The sequence below is a fragment of the Stegodyphus dumicola genome, chromosome 6 (genome assembly GCF_044657685.1).
Source record: "Stegodyphus dumicola isolate Sdum_Otavi_A_Nest chromosome 6, ASM4465768v1".
Classification (NCBI taxonomy): Eukaryota; Metazoa; Arthropoda; class Arachnida; order Araneae; family Eresidae; genus Stegodyphus; species Stegodyphus dumicola.
Window position 1 is genome coordinate 154,051,576 of NC_140773.1, and position 8,589 is coordinate 154,060,164.

General features: G+C 31.7%; 1 long non-coding RNA gene across 1 annotated transcript in view; it reads right to left on the bottom strand.

The window, feature by feature from the left end:
- The window catches only part of LOC146996875 (uncharacterized), a 174,509-nt gene extending 168,892 nt beyond the window's left edge, over positions 1–5,617 (bottom strand). Inside the window, exon 1 of the long non-coding RNA XR_015041745.1 lies at positions 5,266–5,617. This is a non-coding gene — a long non-coding RNA (uncharacterized LOC146996875). The remainder of the gene's footprint in view (positions 1–5,265) is intronic.
- Positions 5,618–8,589: the final 2,972 nt, after the last annotated feature.

An 8,589-nucleotide genomic window follows, 5' to 3' on the forward strand; every position in this document is an offset into this window, starting at 1 on the left:
GCCTTTGAGCATCATTCCAAGTCTTAGTAAATCAGCTTAGAATAATTAAAACTGATTTATAGGAATTTAGCAAAACTGCGCTACAGTAACATATCATTGATAAAAGTATATCCCAGGAGAAAATATTCTTATTATTATACTATAATGTTCCCTTAAAAAGAATGTAATATTTAGCAATCATACTTAGTATTGCCGATTTTTCAAGAAACACAAAATACACAAGGTTTTTCAAGCGAGTACACAACTCAATACTTTAAAAATGAGTCGCACTTGATCAAACAAGCCATAGGCTTATACACAACCGTCCAGGAGTAATTTATTCAGGCATTTTTTAAATGTTAATATGCAAAATATAGAATTAATACTAAATATGCATAAATTTTAGACTTGAGCCTTCTTGACGTGCTTTCGCGGTGTAGTGGTCTGCACGCTGGGCGCGTATTCCAGAGATCCGCGGTTCGATTCCCGGAGAGGGGGTTGCTCATTTTTCAAGTCTCCTGCTTCCATAAAACATCGAATGTCTCTGCAATCTAAGTGAAGAAATATTCGACATAACAGACATTTAACTTTTTCTTATAATATAAATTTTGCGTGGGAACATTGCGTGGGCAGTTTTACATTGAGCTGAAAATAAGTTTATGTATTCTGCAGTAAAAATTTACATTCATTCAATTAATTATTTATGTGTACTGAAAATTGTTTTTTTAATTTATGTAAAATTTATCTGGCGAAATTGAATTTAGAAATTTTCTGCATTGGCTATAATTTTCTTCCTTCTGCAGAGATTGGTATATACGTAAACGAGACATATTTTGTCGAATGCCGTAACAGCATTTCCGTATCCTTTTGTGTTAATATATTCAAAAATTTTAAATGCTATTACGTAAATTACAGCATTATATGTTACATGAAGGGGATTAAATTGAATCCAAATTCAAAATATTTACATGTCTTTTCACTCATATTTCTAACAATTTTATTTTCATAGGGAAAGTTAGCAAACACTGATGATATAATAAAATTGACAGTAATTTGTGTTCTATATTCTTAAGCAGAATAATGCAGCTCATCAGCGCTCCAACGGTCGCCAGGGCCGTAGCTAGAAGGGGGCAAGAGGGGGCAGAATCCAAGGGACGCCAAACTGATGTTACGACATTGTAGAATTAAATGTTTTCGATCCTTGGCAAGCAGTAAGGGGCGCGAAATCTTCAGTTATCCCTGGGCTCTGAAAACCCTAGCTACGACTCTGGCGGTCGCTTAACACTGATAGTTCGACAGGGGCTCAAATCCCAGCAAACAAGCTGGTTGGAAGATAATTTAGTTATTTCTTCATGTGTAAGGTAAATACAATCAAGTTTCCCTTTCTCATACTTCGTTAAGTCCTCCACGAAGGCATCCCTTCTCTTAGACAGACAGTTCCCGTGCTTTGCCATGATTCAAATAACCACCAAAGAGGAAATGAGGAGAAAATGCAGTAGATACTAGCTATTCAAGGGATAGAACAATTATTAATAGATGTAGAAGAGCATTTTTGAAATCATTTCTTGAGTACCAATTCCGGGGAGTTCTAAATCACCGAGAGTTCTTAAATGTTAAATAACTTCAGTGCCTTTAATTGAGTCTGAAAATTGGATTGATGGAGTTGAATTTTTTGAATTTTAAAATTTGCAATTTGCTAGAAAAGACGAATTTTCTGCTCAAGTGCTTGCAACAATATTAAAAATTCAAAATTTGCGAATCCATGGGCGACGTGCGTCATTAATTACATCAAATGCTTCTAATAATTCTTCTAATAACTATTTTAGAGTTTAACATAAAAACTCTAAAATTGCAGGGACTGTAAATAATCTAAAGATATTTAGAAATACAACAACATTTGACAGTTGAGAAAAATGGAAAAATACACTAATTATCATAAAAGATGAACTGAAAATAATTATAATGTAAGAAAGAAAAATTTTCTCCTTTCTTTTTGTTTATTTTCACAATTTAAAAAAAATTATATAAATCTAAAATTTGGTTACTTAGGGAAAATGCTATAAATTAAGCATAAAACAAATCAGTGCGAGAATGGTTTTGCATACGAACTGCGACTGCAACACATTTCAACCAGTTTTAACCAGCTTCAGATGTTAAAAAGTTCCAGAATTAAGATCTTCTTATTGTAAATGCACAACGTTTAAATCTTAGCATAAAATTAAATAACTTGGACATTTAAAGCCCGAATATTGGAAAATATCATAATTAAGAATTTTTAAATTTTTGCAATAGCATGTAGGGTTTATATTTATTTTAACTAACAGTTATTTTAAGTTTAAACTATCTTTCCTGTCAAGCCTTACTTTGCCCTGGAACTGCCAATGCCAGAGTATGTAAATTTTAGTAGAACGCGTAAGGATTCAAATTATCAGCGGAAGTATTCTGAGTTAAATAGAAAGGAAACGAGTTCGAAGTGTGCTTTCTTACTTCACGAGCGTGGAGGTAGTTAGTCAGAAATTGAAGAACCACGCGTTTCGGCCTGTGTGCTTGCCTAGGCAAATTGTTAATCTTTCAACGTAATATTCAGAGTTTGCTGAAGTATCAGCGGTATTGTAAAACGCGGTGAGGTTAGTTACGTTTAGAGAGCCTCGTAGTTAGTTATTTGTTAGTATCTCTTTTTAGTTTCTTATTTTTATTTTACCGCCGGTTCGGGGTAGTTTGTGAGCGTCAAGAGCACGCATTTGTAATTTCTAAAGTTTAATAAAAAGGGACTTAAACCCTTCTCAAGACTCTGTCTAATTTCCAGTTTCAGCAGTCACCACTTTGTTGCGTGCAGGTTGGAGGCGCGCAACTCTACAAGCATACGTACAAAATAATGATCAACAATTGATTCAAGGCCTTCATACGAATACAATAATCCGAATGGAAAGTAAAATATTATTACTATTCTAATTTATATTGAAATTTGTTACACGACCTTGAAAAATCACTATTATAATTTATAAGGCAGACATGTAACTGAAATTATTAAATGCCACAAAAATGCAAATATAATGAGACTTTTCTAATGCGACCACTAACGGCCGCTTCAAGCAATTTTTAGGCCACTTATATAGATGGTTGGATTAGAGAGGCAAATGTATAAAAGCCTGTTTATTTATGTTGTAGGAAACACTTTTAGAGTTCGCCGTCATGAGATTCTCTGTACTTATATGTAAAACAGTTACAAATAATACGTCTTACTAAAGCGATCTGACATATTTAGGCTTCTAAACTGATGTCAAAAATTTCAAAAAGGAAATCTAACAGAAAAAAATCCTGATTTGGTTAATTTAAAGCAGTTAACACAGTTTATGATAAATAAAACATTAATTAAAGCATCACAGGCTTCAGTATGAGAAAAAATTAGCATGATCATCAAATCAGATTATTTAGGTTATAGCAAAGTTCTATAAGATTATCTGAAGTGAATATGGATGCCTTAATGGAGGACTGTTTATAGCGAGTAGTTGACAAAAATTATTTCATACGTCTGATAGAAACTGACTCGTATTTATGTTACACATGGAGAAAAACACGAAAATTTCTTGGTAAGCAGCACATCCGCCATGGTTTGAACGCCAGTCGAACTACCAATATTCAACGACTTAATCGTACCACATCTTGTATTTTCTATCTATTGTGTGAAATTAAGAGCTCATTTTGTTCTTCGCAAGTGGTTGCTAAAATTAATCAGAAAGAGAAATTAATTATTCAAGTGAAACATACATGCTAGTTGATATAAAAAGAGCAATATAAAATATACGTAGGATTACCCTTTGGTTAATGTTTTCTGTGGTTTAGAAGACCTCAACTTTGAGAAAGAGAGAGTTGAGACTTTTAGACCTCAACTCTAAAACCTGACTTCTAAGGCCGATAATTTACACCAGAAATTTGACAAGTGCCATAATATAACGCATCTTAAATCAAACTGCTTTGAGTAACAACTGGGCAAAGCTCCAGGATAGAGGAATATATTGGTTAGATGCTCAGAAAGCCGAATATGATGCTATATCTTTAACCACATTTTCTACTTTCATGTAAATTTTTATTTGCATATCCTGATTTTTGCAATGCAATTTCGAAAACTAAGAAATGAAAAAGCATAGCTAATCATCATTTAAATTAAATGATGATTAGTTAATTAAATTCAAAGTAAAACTGAATTTAATTGCCAGTGTAAAAAATTTAAATCTCAAATCTGTTATTATTCTTACTTCATGGCCTTTATTTCTTATTACTGTCGCAGTTTGCTTTTTTCTTGAAATACAATTATTTATTGAAAATTCGAAATAGAAATCATTAAACCATTGCTAATACTCGGTTACTGAAATTTTCGGGTCAAACATTTGTCAGTTATCATAGGTAGAACTGTGATATCGCGATGATCATGGTTGATCACGATGGCACATTACGATTACGACCTTATTCTTTTTACGTCTGTGTGGCGCAAGACGTTAGTTATATTTACGGCTCATTTTGATTCTGAAATAACTTGAATGTTGAAATTCCAGTGCGAAACCGCTATTTATGATCCGCTTAGTAGTATTTTGCAATATGTAAATTTAATCTTCAGCTCAGCTTGGGCAGCGATCCTAAAAGGGGGTTTAAGAAATGGTTATCTAGTGAGTAAAACCGTTCTGCCAGTTCAACTGGGGTTCTAGCCGAGTAAGAGAGTTTGATTGTATGGATGTTTTTGGAGTGTGTATGTGCTTTCTTCTATGTATAAAGAAGATACAAGTCAGTTTCCTGTAAAAAGACCTCCACGAAAACATCCAGCCCCTTTGTCATATAGTATTGTCGAGTTTTTCCAAAGTGGATTAAATAAGAGTGAAATGTTAAACATAACTGCCTGTCAAATATATTTATGATAATAACCATAACTTAAAAGAATGAAATAATTATTTTCTAATTTTGAATTAAACTCTCAATAAATAATCCTTAATGTGAATTATCCTGAAACAAAACAAATTCAAGTCTCCAGAATTTTGATATTCCATCAGCAATTGAAGCTAGTCTGCTGTAATGCAATAAACGAAAATACAGCAACCAAGCGATAAAAAATTATCAAAAATTTCTACTACAATTCTTTACATATTCTGGGCCTTTCTTCCCATGCTGTTTTATTTTGTACATCTTCATTTATATATTTTCGCGTTCTTCTTTAGAAAGTATTATGTATGAATGGACGAATAACAAGAAGGAAAACTTAATAAGACGATATCATAACAAATAGAATATACTTACTCAATCCATTCTTTTCTGTTCTTCCTCATTAAAATACTCAGCATTTTTAATAATTTATATAGTATTTAATCTTTAACAATTCTCAGAAGCTTATTTAAAAATGGTTTTCCTATTAGGTGTGTTATCCTCTGTCTGGAAGGGATAACTACTATTTGCTCTGATTTACACCGGAAAGCAAATTTCACCTATAAATATCTTTCTACTGAGAAATCTTATTAAATAAATGAAGTTAGGTGTATCTTTCTAATGAGTTTCCTTAAACAGTCATCTTACTGAAGCTTCCCATTATTTAGAAATATGGCGCCTTTGCAACATGTTTATCTAATGCAATCGAATGGAAAGGTATACTTGAGCGAACTCCGTGACTGATATTTAAACTGATTAAAAAGAAGTTTCGTAATGAAACAGCCTTATTATATACTTAGAGATAAATATATTATTTATCTGTAAGTATACAGATATTTATTTGATCAGAGAGCAGATATTTATTTGATACCCATATTTAACGTTCAAATCAAAACAATGTTTTGAAGGTACGCTGCTCAGAAAAAAAAATGGGACAGTGCTATATCTCCCGTTCTACTGGGCCGATTGACAAAACTCAAATTGAGTTTTTCATGTCTCGAAAGCGCGACTTAGGATATATATTAGATTTATATATAGCACTATTCTAACATAGGTATTTTGACACAAAATCGGACTTTTTCTGAAATAACATACCAATTTTTTTCCATATTTCGATTCTACGTCTCAAATTATGCCAGAATACCAAGTTTTGTAAAACTCGTACGAGTAGTTTTTAAAATATTAGCTCTCAAAATTTTAGCTCCTCAATGTTAATTGAATTTGGCAAATATTTATTAATATCTCTTTTTTTATTAAACTTTTTTGATTTTTTCTCTCACATTTCAAAATTTAGGTTCATTCCAAATAAAATTTATCCATTTTTTGTGTTTTATTTTTTAAATTTCTATTTTTAAATAATTTTTATAAATTTTTCGAAAAATATTTTGAATTATAACCCATAAAAGTTTTACCATCATCTTAAAGTAGGTGTATTTTTAAGCATATCTGCAAAAAATTAGACTTTTTTATTCAAAATTTTCTAAGATATACACGAATTTACATATTTTCGAGTTTTGAAATTTGGCATCTTTTTTTTTTTGAGCGATAATAACGCCAAATGTGGTCTATGGATTTTTGTTACAGTGAATTGCCACAGCTATTTTTAACCTTAAATTTCAAGTAAGATTTTACGGAGAATTAATTATATAACATTTTTTCCCTCAATGAAGCGTAATAAATATTTATTAATATTATATGAAAAGCTATTTTTTTTTAAATTATAGATGATATTATTCAAATTTTTAACTAGTTTTTTTAAATTTCTCTCTATCTTCCTTTTTTTTAAAAAAAAATAAGAGTAAATTTTTACCTTCGACGTTTTATCGTCTGCTACTTTACTTCGTTTAAATCGAATTGTCTAAAACTAAGAATTTTCGTTTGATATTTATTTGAATTTTATGACATTAACTGCATAATTTATTTCTAAACAAACTGTTGCTTTTGATGTGGCTGAAAGAGCGGCTGATACTATCATCCACATTTTTAAAGCACAGTATATTTTTATAGAAACATAATATTTAGAATAATCATTTTTATAAAAGTCAAATTATCATATAAACATACGGCCCTCTAGAGACTGAATTAATGGAAGTTCAATGGTTATGTAGAAATGATCTGCAGCTACTTAATGGCTGGATAAGTCAGCAGATTCTGTGGACAAGTAAGAATAACTCTATAAACGCCACCCAACATTCAGGATTCAATTAACAACGAGGATACGATGTTTATTAAATGAATTTAAGAAATTTTAAAACATAAAAAACCAACTCATTTTTATCCTAAAATGTATTTTTGTGCGTAGCGTATTTTCATTATATCCTTAAAATTCTAATTTAGAATGTAATTGTCAAGAACTGGATCCTAATCATCAGTAATATAATTAGTAATTATTACGGTTATTAATAAATCCTTCTTATAAAGTAATTGCAAATATTTCAAAAAACTTTCTGTCTGAATGCAAATATTTTTCTATGCAAATATTTTAAATTTTATATTAATCAAGATTGCACACAATATTATTTATTTGCACTTCAATTCTTACCGTAAGTTCCAGTAGAAGTTACAAATCAATTATATTTAATTAAGGATTGGATTGGATTATTTTATTATGGCAAAGCACACGAGGGCTATCTGCCTAAAGGGAGGGATGCCTTCGTGGAGGACTTTCTAAGGTAAACTGGCTCGTATACACGTTATACATGGGGAAAACCACGAAAACGCCGATGCGGCCAGCCCGTTCGCGAGATTCGAACCTCGGACCGAACTACCAATGATCAACGTCTTTACCGCTCGGCCGCTGGTGGGCTATTTAATTAAGGAATGACCATCTAAGTCTAGAAACAGCGTACCGTAACAGCAATTCAATTATTGGCGCCGTATCTTTTATGTTACTCCCGATTGGCAAGCTACATGATTTTTTATGAGTATTCGGGTTTTGCTAGTAACTTCCCTTGGAAATCGCGCTTAAACTAGGTTAGTTGGTTATTTGAACATAGAAAGAACATGGGAGCTATTTCATTAAGATGCTTTCGTAGAGAACCTTTGTAAAGAGAACCTAGAAAACTACGAAAACCAACCATGCAAGCCTGGGTTAGACTTCGCAACAAACAATTAGTATTCAACAATCTTCAAATGCTAGGCAACTGGTGAGGCTCCAATTAAATCTCCAATTTAATACTTTATTTGTAAATATTTAAAATATTGTTGTATTCTTAGACACAAAAAGCAGAATTTAAGTTTTGTTAACTTGTTAGTAAACTACCAAGCCGTAGTGCAAATGAATATTCAATTTCTTTTGCAGTAATTGTATTCACTTAATATTCTTGGAATATGAGCTAAAGAAGGAACGTTCTCGGAAGATTAGAGAAGTGTTTAAATCCTGTGATATTACGTTTGTCTTACAAGCTTAGGATCAAAACGATTCTGCAATTGCCCGAGTAATTGACTTGTAAATGGCTGTGAATTAAGCAGATGACTTTTAATCTTACGTTTTCAGTCAGAAAACGTATTCCAAATATTTTGTATTGCATGACAATGCATATTTTCATTATTCAATAACCAATCGGAGAACCGCTTGTGCTCCGAAAATAAGTATGTGTACTCAATTGTCCTGCATGTTCTTCAAATTTGTCTTCTTATGATATTTTCCTCCCCAAAACTAAAGGCCTCTCAAAGGAAAGTTTTTTGACATTGAAGAGA